At 37.0% G+C, this 12,494-nt stretch overlaps 1 long non-coding RNA gene across 1 annotated transcript; it reads left to right on the top strand.

Annotated features, from left to right (window-relative positions):
* Positions 1 to 375: 375 nt before the first annotated feature.
* Positions 376 to 5,877, top strand: LOC138355135 (uncharacterized). Its single transcript, XR_011223851.1, has 3 exons — positions 376 to 558; positions 2,348 to 2,553; positions 3,995 to 5,877. It is a non-coding gene; the product is annotated as an uncharacterized lncRNA (long non-coding RNA).
* The last annotated feature ends 6,617 nt before the right edge of the window (positions 5,878 to 12,494 follow it).

Genomic DNA, 12,494 nt, shown 5'->3' with positions numbered 1-12,494 from the left:
ATTTGTTGCTCGACTTGCAACAATTTATATATATATATATATATATATATATATATAGTATAGTGCCTTTGCAATAATGTACCAATGTGTGTATTTTCATAACTCGTTTTAAATTGTTGAAAAATAAATAACTACATTGTGAATGCAAGTCAATGTTTACATGCTAAATCAGAGTTGCCAGATTCCGCTTAAAATAGCAAATTGTGCTTATTTTCAAAGCTTGAGAATTTAGCTTTAAAGTAGTTAAAAAACTACGAATTTCGCAATTTGCTATGTACTTTAGTGTACTATTTTAAAATAAGGTTGGTTTTTAAGCTGCAAGTCATATGAATCTCAAAAAAAGTATATTATTAACAATCTTATCTCCATAGTTCACTAGTTTCTGTAAATCAGATCTGGTAACTGTAGGCCAAGTACTGGAAGACTCAAGACACAATGTGTTGAAGCTATTCTCTTTGAAGAAGTCATCTCGACAGGATCTTCCAGCTCCAGCTATAAAACTTCACCAAACATGGATCTACCTAGTAGATTCAGATTCAGATTCAGATGTTTATTCAGGTAAGGTATATACATACAAGTGATGTTACATTAATGGATTGATATATAGATAGAGCTAGTACATACAATGCCTAAAGCCACTATTACGCAATGCGTTTCGGGCAAGAAAAACATTAATATCTAGAACTTAATACTAATTGAGCATAAAGAATAAAAGATGTTGAGAACAAATACAAATAAAGATAAAAAAAAAGGGGGAACATGACTGAAAAAGCAGCACAAATACAATAGGTTGACAAACAGTGTTGATTAAAAAAAAAAGAAAAAAAAAGAAAATAACAGACATGGGTTGACAATAGAGGAGTGAGGTAGATTACAGGGAATTTATTAGGTAGTGTTTAGTTTTTATCTTAAACTGGTTGAGAGAGGTACAGTCTTTAACATGGTTGGGAAGGTCATTCCACATTCTGGGCCCCTATCAAATACCCCTATCAAATACTATCAAGTACATCAAATGGTAAGGAATTACTAAACTGTACAAAGTTTTATGCTAGAACATTTGTTACAGTCCCCTGTTCTATGTGTACTCCATCACATAGTGACGGAGTATGTGGGAATAATTTTGTTAACACTGTCCATTTGACATGGTGGTGGTGTATGGTGCTGGTGGTGTATGGTGCTGGTGGAGTATGATGCTGATGGTGTATGATGCTGATGGTGTATGATGCTGATGGTGTATGATGCTGATGGTGTATGATGCTGGTGTATGGTGCTGGTGGTGTATGATGCTGGTGGTGTATGATTCTGGTGGAGTATGATGCTGATGGTGTATGATGCTGATGGTGTATGATGCTGATGGTGTATGATGCTGGTGGTGTATGGTGCTGGTGGTGTATGATGCTGGTGGTGTATGGTGCTGGTGGTGTATGATGCTGGTGGTGTATGGTGCTGGTGGTGTATGGTGCTGGTGGTGTATGGTGTATGATGCTGGTGGTGTATTATGCTGATGGTGTATGATGCTGGTGATGTATGATGCTGATGGTGTATGATGCTGGTGGTGTATGATGCTGGTGGTGTATGATGCTGGTGGTGTATGGTGCTGTTGGTGTATGATGCTGGTGGTGTATGGTGCTGGTGGTGGTGAATCTGACACTGTCATATATATATATATATAAATATATATATATATATATATATATATATATATATATATATATATATATATATATATATATATATATATATATATATATATATATATATGAGGGGTACCACCTCTGGTGCAAGTGTAGGGACCCATAGCCTCGGAGAAGAAAATAAAGAGTACTCAGAGAAGACCTTGTGGATCCTCACTGAACACTTTCATATTTTCTTCTACCACCCTTATTCTTTTGGTATGTGTGTATATTTATCTAACTTTATTTGAAAACGTCATTACACAAAAAAAGTTACAATATTGATTATATATATATATATATATATATATATATATATATATATATATATATATATATATATATATATATATATATATATATAATTTTTTTTTCTTCCAATAATATAGTATTCGCTTGAAATTAACAGCCTGGTCAATCAGGCTGTTGGATTCAACTCCTCTCAGTTTTGTTATACGAGTTACAGCATGGTTAATCACATCCAAAATTAAAGTTATTTCCAGATGCAGTCCTAAAATTTTTAACATTGCTCTCACTAGTGTTAATGTAGATTATTTCATAATTTAAATAATATATTTAATTACTGTAGTACATTTTAACAACAATTTAACTTATAATTTTTGCAGCATAGGTCATTTGAATATAAGTATTTTATTAGAAACTATTTCCTTCAGGTCTTCAGGGAAAATTCTTGAGGAGATGCACAAACTGCAAACAATGTGTGCATGTCCGAAGCAATGTTTGCAAGTTCTGCCAGTGTGACTTCCGAAACAGTAGAGAATTAATGAAGAAAGAAGAGGAAGCCCGTTTTCTACTTAAAGGCAAGAAGGCTTTAGAACGAAATACAGCAAGCCGGGTTCTACGAAGGATTGAAAATCAGGTATTGAAGTTTGTCTACATCTGTTGTATTCATTTGTATTCTTCTTATGCTGAACTTGCTTGATAAGGTATAGAATCAACATGAATAATGCTGTACAGTACTTACATACTATTTGTTTATTTATTTATATACAAGTTAGCACACTGGGATTATGAGAGTACATAGCATTGATGTTTTTACATTCTTGTAAAGCCACTAGCACACATAGTGTTTTGGGCAGGTCCTTAATCTAACAGATAATTTTAAATAGGCAATTTAAAGCTTAAATGGAAAAAAATTGGCTGGTACATTGTAAGAAAGTATCACAAAGATTACTATGTACATTAAAGTAAAATTTGAGGGTTATCAACATATAAATTGTAGCATAATTTGAGGAATATTTCAAGGTATAATATAGTAAGATATGCATTCAATATAACAATCATGATATAAGGTGATAGCAATGATTACAATGGAAAAGTTGTATGGTTTAGGCACATATATTCTGGCATTGGATTTCATAAGATACAGTGCGAGTTTAATACACTAGTTAGGAAACTATCAAGAAAAAATTTAGGTACTTTTTGGTTTTATTTTTTAAAATGGCAGAAGTTGGACAGTTTTTAAATTTGTTAGCGAGTGAGTTCCATAGACAAGGTCCCTTTATTTGCATAGAGTATTTACACAGAATAACTTTGACTCTGGGGATATCAAAGATATTTATATATATATATATATATATATATATATATATATATATATATATATATATATATATATATATATATATATATATATATATATATATATATATATATATATATATATATATATATATATATATAATTTCAATTCAACCATCTCTGTCATTGATGTATATGGCAAAAAGTGTGTGGCCCAATACAGCACTATGTCTTAACGTAATGGGTCCAAGGGCCCATAAGGTCTCGACAGCATTAAGGGCCCTTTAGCAAACCAGTGTACTGGGGCCCCTATGACACCCATGACGTCTTTGTATCATTTCAAGTTAGTACATGTACTTCTTAAGATATGGGCACCATACAACTGCTGCATATTCTAGCTTTTGTCTAAAAAAATCATGAACAATTTATTTATTATTTATCCATGAATGCCAGAACTAAACCCTGTGGTACTCCACTCGTGACATTTCTCCAGTCCAATACATTGCCTCTGATTACTGCCCTCATTTTTCTATCAGTTTGAAATTTTTTAATCCATGTTAGAAGCTTACCTGTCACCCCTCCAATATGTTCCAGTTTCCAGAACAAACTCTTATGTGGAATTCTGTTGAATGCCTCTTTTAGGTCCAGATAGATGCAGTCAACCCAACCATATCTTTCCTGTAAAATTTCTGCGGCTCGATCATAGTAACTGATTAAATTTGTTACACAGGATCTTCCATTTCAAAATTTTTTATTTTTTATTTTTATTTTTTTTCCAGCACGCACAAGGAAGCTTGATGCAGATAAACTTACATTAGGATCAGAAGGTGATAGCGATAATGCCTTGGAAAAAAATCCTGACGAGCTACAAGTGCAGCAGGTGCATAAAGTCCAAAAAGTACCGCAGGTGCAAGAAATTCAACAAGTACAAAAAGTTCCGCAGGTGGAACATTTACAAAAAGTTCCGCAGGTGCAACAAGGGCTACCATTAGCAATCATTCAGAAACAGCAAGAAGTACAAGTAGTAAAATTTGAACCACAGGGAACTACACCAGGAAAACAGTGTAGTAACAACGGAATGGGAATTTTAAAATACCTGAGGAAACAGGTAAAAAAGGACAAACAATAGAAATGGTTCCTTACACCTTATTATTTGGTAGTTTATAGGTATTTTACTTATAATACTTTATATTATGTCTACAGTTTATAATTTAGTTTACAGTTAATTTACTTTTCAACTTCCATATCTTACATGAAGGATTTTTACTGTTTTTCATTTTTAAAACCTTATTAGTATCATTTATAGTTTAGTGTCAATTCACTTATAATACAATATATGGAATAATTTACTAAATTCATTTAACTATAATAAATTTAAATAAACATTTTTACCCCAGGATGAGTTTCAGTCACCCTACCCAAAAAATTAATGTTTCTTTATTACTAATCTTGTGAGAGGTAGCTTATTGTGCAGCCCATACTCATTCTGTGAGTGTTAGTTTATTGTGCACCCCATAGTCATCATGTCACCCAAGCCTGCTGCAGCTGCACCTGAGGGGTGGTGTAGGGAACCATTAGTGTACTATTATGATTTGAGAGAGAGAATGCTCTGTGGACAGAGCATCAATATGGCTTAAGGCATTGAGCTTTGCCTCAAGATGAAGCTTGGGCTGATCTCTGATTTGCTTCTTGGGAGTCTTCATTTACGTGCACCCCATACTCAACCACTTTGTAGTAATTAATTGTGCAACCCATACTCATCCTGTTACCAGTAGTTTGTGCAACCCATACTTATCCTGTGATCCCTATCCCTCTACTTCAAGTCCCTCAAGGGGCGCACGAATTCAGTTTGGCATACTGCATCCTGCCTTCCCATCCCTAGCTACTGACCCATCACAATATTTTATTTTATTTTATTTATATATATACAAGTAGGTACATTGGGGTTGTGAGAATACATTGAATAGTACAGTATTTACAATCTTGTAAAGCCACTAGTATGCGCAGCGTTTCAGGCAGGTCCTTAATCTAACAGATAATTTTAAGTAGGTAATTTCTATCAGAATTGATAAATGATAATAAATACATTGTTTACATACATTACAAATACATACATATAAGCTCAAAAGCTTCATTGAAGGTTGTAACAGAACCCATGAGCACCACACCAGAAATAAATACAGTTTTGATATTCCAAGAGTACGACTTAATCAAAATAGAAATGCTCTACAAAACAAGGGACCCAGAATGTGGAATGATCTTCCCAACCATGTTAAAGACTGTACCTCTCTCAACCAGTTTAAGATAAAAACTAAACACTACCTAATAAATTCACTAACCTACCTTACCCCTCTATTGTCAACCCATGTCTGTTATTTTTTTTTTTTTTTTAATCAACACTGTTTGTCAACCTATTGTATTTGTGCTGCTTTTTCAGTCATGTTCCCTCTTTTTTTTATCTTTATTTGTATTTGTTCTCAACACATTTTATTCTTTATGCTCAATTAGTATTAAGTTCTAGATATTAATGTTTTTCCTGCCCGAAACGCGTTGCGTAATAGTGGCTTTAGGCATTGTATGTACTAGCTCTATCTATATATCGATCCATTAATGTAACATTACTTGTATGTATGTACCTTACCTGAATAAACATATTTATTTATTTATTTATTTATTTATACAAGTTTAACTCTGGGGATATCAAAGAGATATTTATTTCTGGTGTGGTGATAATGGGTCCTATTACATCTGTCCAGGAAGAGTTTCAGAGCAGGATTTGCATTTAAGAACAGAGTTTTGTAAATGTAGTTGACACAAGAGAATTTATGGAGTGAGATTATGTTTAGCATGTTTAGGGAGTTAAACAAGGGGGCTGAGTGTTGTCTGAAAGCAGAATTTGATATTATTCTGATAGCAGATTTTTGCTGGGTGATGATGGACTTGAGGTGGTTTGCAGTGGTTGAACCCCATGCACAGATACCATAGTTGAGATAGGGATAGATTAGTGTATAATATAGAGAGATGAGAGCAGGGTTAGGTACATAATATCTGATTTTGGAGAGTATACCAACTGTTTTAGAGACTTTCTTAGTTATGTGTTGTATGTGGGTACTGAAGTTGAGTCTCTTGTCTAAGAATAGACCAAGAAACTTTCCATCATTGTTATTGCTAATGTTTACATTGTCATCTGAAGCTGAATTGCATTTGTAGATTTGCTTCCAAATAAGATGTAGTAGGTCTTTTCTATGTTAAGTGTTAGTTTGTTGGTTGACATCCATAAGTGGACTTTTTTTAGTTCATTATTAACAACATTACAGTATTTAGTGTATGTGGGTTGGGGTTGGAGTAGATGAGTGTAGTATCATCAGCAAACAATATAGGTTTCAGAATGTTAAGAACATATACATCCTGCCTTCCCATCCCTAGCTACTGACCCATCACAATATACATCCTGCCTTCCCATCCCTAGCTACTGACCCATCACAATATACATGTAGTAGAGTGTTTTCTGTAGGCAATTTTCTAATTATACAATCATATGTTGCCCTCAGCTCTCCTATTTCATACATACTTTTTTTCTTTTGCAAGGGAGTAATTACTACATCTACATTACAATCCTCCCATGGTGGTGTAAATTTTCTCTTGGGCACAGCAATACACTCTGAAATAACATCATACTTAATAACATTAGAACATAAGGTATTCATATATGCTCTTTTCTTCATCATACATTGTTCAGTACTTCCCACCTTTTGAACTGAGAGGACCAATTCATTAGCTCCCCCACCTCTCATTAATCTAATGGCAGAAGCTACATTTATCTCTGCAATTCTATCCCCAATATTCTGCAGATTCAACTCCATCCTGATTTTCTCAATCATAGCATTTCTTGGGCATCCTAAGATAATTCTCATGGCTTCATTTTGTACCTGTGGGAGGTTGGTGCTGGGGTTACTGTGGGAGGTGTACTGTGTGAGGTTGGTGTTGGGGTTACCTGTAGGAGGTGTACTGTGGGAGGTTGGTGCTGGGGTTACCTGTGGGAGGTGTACTGTGGGAGGTGTACTGTGGGAGGTTGGTGCTGGGGTTACCTGTGGGAGGTGTACTGTGGGAGGTGTACTGTGGGAGGTTGGTGTTGTGTACTGTGGGAGGTTGGTGTTGGGGTTACTGTGGGAGGTGTACTGTGGGAGGTTGGTGTTGTGTACTGTGGGAGGTTGGTGCTGGGGTTACCTGTGGGATGTGTACTGTGGGAGGTTGGTGCTGGGGTTACCTGTGGGATGTGTACTGTGGGAGGTTGGTGTTGTGTACTGTGGGAGGTTGGTGTTGGGGTTACTGTGGGAGGTTGGTGCTGGGGTTACCTGTGGGAGGTGTACTGTGGGAGGTTGGTGCTGGGGTTAACTGTGGGAGGTGTACTGTGGGAGGTTGGTGTTGGGGTTACCTGTGGGAGGTTGGTGTTGGGGTTACTGTGGGAGGTGTACTGTAGGAGGTTGGTGTTGGGGTATTCACCTAGTATATCTTGTTTCTGGGTGTACTAACCTAGTATATGTTGCGTGTGTGTGTGTATACTCACCTAGTCTCACCTAGAATATCTTGTGTGTAAGTACTCAACTAGTACTCACCTAGTATACCTTGTATGTGTGTATTCACCTAGTATATCTTGTTTCTGGGTGTACTAACTTAGTATATGTTGCGTGTGTGTGTATACTCACCTAGTCTCACCTAGAATATCTTGTGTGTAAGTACTCAACTAGTACTCACCTAGTATACCTTGTATGTGTGTATTCACCTAGTATATCTTGTTTCTGGGTGTACTAACTTAGTATATGTTGCGTGTGTGTGTATACTCACCTAGTCTCACCTAGAATATCTTGTGTGTAAGTACTCAACTAGTACTCACCTAGTATACCTTGTATGTGTGTATTCACCTAGTATATCTTGTTTCTGGGTGTACTAACCTAGTATATGTTGCGTGTGTGTGTGTATACTCACCTAGTCTCACCTAGAATATCTTGTGTGTAAGTACTCAACTAGTACTCACCTAGTATACCTTGTATGTGTGTATTCACCTAGTATATCTTGTTTCTGGGTGTACTAACTTAGTATATGTTGCGTGTGTGTGTATACTCACCTAGAATATCTTGTGTGTAAGTACTCAACTAGTACTCACCTAGTATACCTTGTCAGACCTTGCCTATACCCTATACAGACCTTGTGTGTGTGTACGATCATATGTGGCATTCTTCCAAGAAAAGGAGTTAGAAATGAAACGGTATAATCAGATCCTTTTATACAACACATTGAGAAAGAATAAAGGTTAAGTGTGGTATCAGTAAGATTTACACACTAGTCCACACTTGCGGTGTGTACAATATGTGTGTGTACAATGTAAGTGGAGGCAGAGTTGGAGGGAGGGAAATGTAGTTGGTGGACCTGTGGTCAGGGTGGCTGAACACAAATTTCAGTGTTTATGGCAGGGTAAGGGAATGGTCGTCGGTGGTCTTGTGATTCAATATTTTCTTGTTGTCGCTAAGTTACACTTTTTCAGGTCTATATAGTACAATGGCCAGTCCTCATGTACCTAGTAATTATGTACCTTAAATTATGTACGTAAATTATGTAATTATGTTCATGTACCTAGTAGCTAGTAGTTATAGTGTCAGTTGGGGGTTAATGGGCCAGGCCGAGCGTGCCTGTGCCCCACAAATATCACCCTTATTGCTGACTAGTTGGTATAACGGCTTTTCCCAAACCTCTCTCTCGCCAGAATTATACTGACATGTGAATATCTTTGGCAGTTGATGAATCCTAAATATAAATAATAAATAAATAAATGTTTATTTAGGTAAGGTACATCCATACAAGAAATTTTTACAAAGATTGGTGGACTTATAGATAGATTCATACATTGCATAACTGCATTTCTTATGTATGTATGTATGTACTAACCTAGTTGTGGTTGCAAGGGTTGAACTTTGGCTCTTTGGTCCCGCCACTTGAATACATACACTTTCCATACACTTGAAACTGTGTATGGAATCAGCCTCCACCACATTACTGCCTAAAGCATTCCATTTATTAACTACTCTGACACTGAAAAGTTCTTTCTATAATCTCTCTGTGGCTCATTTGGGTACTCAGCTTCCACCTGTGTCCCCTTGTGCGTGTACCACATGTGTTAAATAAATGTATGTATGTATGTATGTATGTATGTATGTATGTATGTATGTATGTATGTATGTATGTAAGGAGAGAGAGAGAGGGAGAGAGAGAAAGAGATGAAGATCGAGACAGAGAAATAGATATAGACAGAGTCAGGGAGAGAATGTTAGACACAGAGACGTATAGATAAGGATATGCAAAGTCAGTGAGAGAATGACAGAGATAGAGCGAGGAAAGAGACAGAGAGATAGGCTGACACAGAGAATGTCAGAAACGAGGAGAGGCAGAGACAGAGGGACAGGGACAGACGGACAGGGCCAGAGGAGGGACGGGGGAACAGAGGGGGAGCAGTGGGACAGGGAGGGAGACAGGGACAGAGAGGGGGGCATGGACAGAGACAGAGACAGAGGGACAGGGTCAGAGAGGGGGACCGGGGGACAGAGGGAGGAGAGGGGGGCAGGAGACCAAGAGAGAGGGGACAGAGGAGAGACAGGGACAAGGGGACAGAGATGGATAGGGGGACTGGAGGAAAGGGAGAGGGACAGATGATGGACAGCGGACAGAAAGAGTGGGCAGGGGGACAGAGAGGTACAGGGGACAGAGAGATGGACAGGGGGACATAGAGGAACAGGGGGACAGAGAGTGACAGGGGGACAGAGAGAGGAACAGGAGGACAGAGAAGAACAGGGGGACAGAGAGAGACAGGGGGGACAGAGACAGGGACAATGGGATAGAGAGGGACAGGGGGACAGAGAGATGGAAAGGGGGGACAGGGGGACAGAGAGGGGGACAGAGAGGGGGAAAGGGATCTGGGACAGAGGACAGAAAATGTGGGCATATGTTTATTCAGGTAAGGTACATACATACAAGTAATGTTACATTAATGGATCGATATATAGATAGAGCTAGTACATACAATGCCTAAAGCCACTATTACGCAACGCGTTTCGGGCAGGAAAAACATTAATATCTAGAACTTAATACTAATTGAGCATAAAGAATAAAATGTGTTGAGAACAAATACAAATAAAGATAAAAAAAAGAGGGAACATGACTGAAAAAGCAGCACAAATACAATAGGTTGACAAACAGTGTTGATTAAAAAAAAAAAAAAAAATAACAGACATGGGTTGACAATAGAGGGGTAAGGTAGGTTAGTGAATTTATTAGGTAGTGTTTAGTTTTTATCTTAAACTGGTTGAGAGAGGTACAGTCTTTAACATGGTTGGGAAGATCATTCCACATTCTGGGTCCCTTGTTTTGTAGAGCATTTCTATTTTGATTAAGTCGTACTCTTGGAATATCAAAACTGTATTTATTTCTGGTGTGGTGCTCATGGGTTCTGTTACAACCTTCAATGAAGCTTTTGAGCTTATATGTATGTATTTGTAATGTATGTAAACAATGTATTTATTATCATTTATCAATTCTGATAGAAATTACCTACTTAAAATTATCTGTTAGATTAAGGACCTGCCTGAAACGCTGCGCATACTAGTGGCTTTACAAGATTGTAAATACTGTACTATTCAATGTATTCTCACAACCCCAATGTACCTACTTGTATATATATAAATAAAATAAAATAAAATATTGTGATGGGTCAGTAGCTAGGGATGGGAAGGCAGGATGCAGTATGCCAAACTGAATTCGTGCGCCCCTTGAGGGACTTGAAGTAGAGGGATAGGGATCACAGGATAAGTATGGGTTGCACAAACTACTGGTAACAGGATGAGTATGGGTTGCACAATTAATTACTACAAAGTGGTTGAGTATGGGGTGCACGTAAATGAAGACTCCCAAGAAGCAAATCAGAGATCAGCCCAAGCTTCATCTTGAGGCAAAGCTCAATGCCTTAAGCCATATTGATGCTCTGTCCACAGAGCATTCTCTCTCTCAAATCATAATAGTACACTAATGGTTCCCTACACCACCCCTCAGGTGCAGCTGCAGCAGGCTTGGGTGACATGATGACTATGGGGTGCACAATAAACTAACACTCACAGAATGAGTATGGGCTGCACAATAAGCTACCTCTCACAAGATTAGTAATAAAGAAACATTAATTTTTTGGGTAGGGTGACTGAAACTCATCCTGGGGTAAAAATGTTTATTTAAATTTATTATAGTTAAATGAATTTAGTAAATTATTCCATATATTGTATTATAAGTGAATTGACACTAAACTATAAATGATACTAATAAGGTTTTAAAAATGAAAAACAGTAAAAATCCTTCATGTAAGATATGGAAGTTGAAAAGTAAATTAACTGTAAACTAAATTATAAACTGTAGACATAATATAAAGTATTATAAGTAAAATACCTATAAACTACCAAATAATAAGGTGTAAGGAACCATTTCTATTGTTTGTCCTTTTTTACCTGTTTCCTCAGGTATTTTAAAATTCCCATTCCGTTGTTACTACACTGTTTTCCTGGTGTAGTTCCCTGTGGTTCAAATTTTACTACTTGTACTTCTTGCTGTTTCTGAATGATTGCTAATGGTAGCCCTTGTTGCACCTGCGGAACTTTTTGTAAATGTTCCACCTGCGGAACTTTTTGTACTTGTTGAATTTCTTGCACCTGCGGTACTTTTTGGACTTTATGCACCTGCTGCACTTGTAGCTCGTCAGGATTTTTTTCCAAGGCATTATCGCTATCACCTTCTGATCCTAATGTAAGTTTATCTGCATCAAGCTTCCTTGTGCGTGCTGGAAAAAAAATAAAAATAAAAAATAAAAAATTTTGAAATGGAAGATCCTGTGTAACAAATTTAATCAGTTACTATGATCGAGCCGCAGAAATTTTACAGGAAAGATATGGTTGGGTTGACTGCATCTATCTGGACCTAAAAGAGGCATTCAACAGAATTCCACATAAGAGTTTGTTCTGGAAACTGGAACATATTGGAGGGGTGACAGGTAAGCTTCTAACATGGATTAAAAAATTTCAAACTGATAGAAAAATGAGGGCAGTAATCAGAGGCAATGTATTGGACTGGAGAAATGTCACGAGTGGAGTACCACAGGGTTTAGTTCTGGCATTCATGGATAAATAATAAATAAATTGTTCATGATTTTTTTAGACAAAAGCTAGAATATGCAGCAGTTGTATGGTGCCC

Source organism: Procambarus clarkii, chromosome 6, assembly GCF_040958095.1.
Source record: "Procambarus clarkii isolate CNS0578487 chromosome 6, FALCON_Pclarkii_2.0, whole genome shotgun sequence".
In the NCBI taxonomy this organism is placed as follows: Eukaryota; Metazoa; Arthropoda; class Malacostraca; order Decapoda; family Cambaridae; genus Procambarus; species Procambarus clarkii.
Note: the sequence above shows the minus strand (reverse complement) of the source record. Positions and strands in the feature narration are given on the sequence as shown.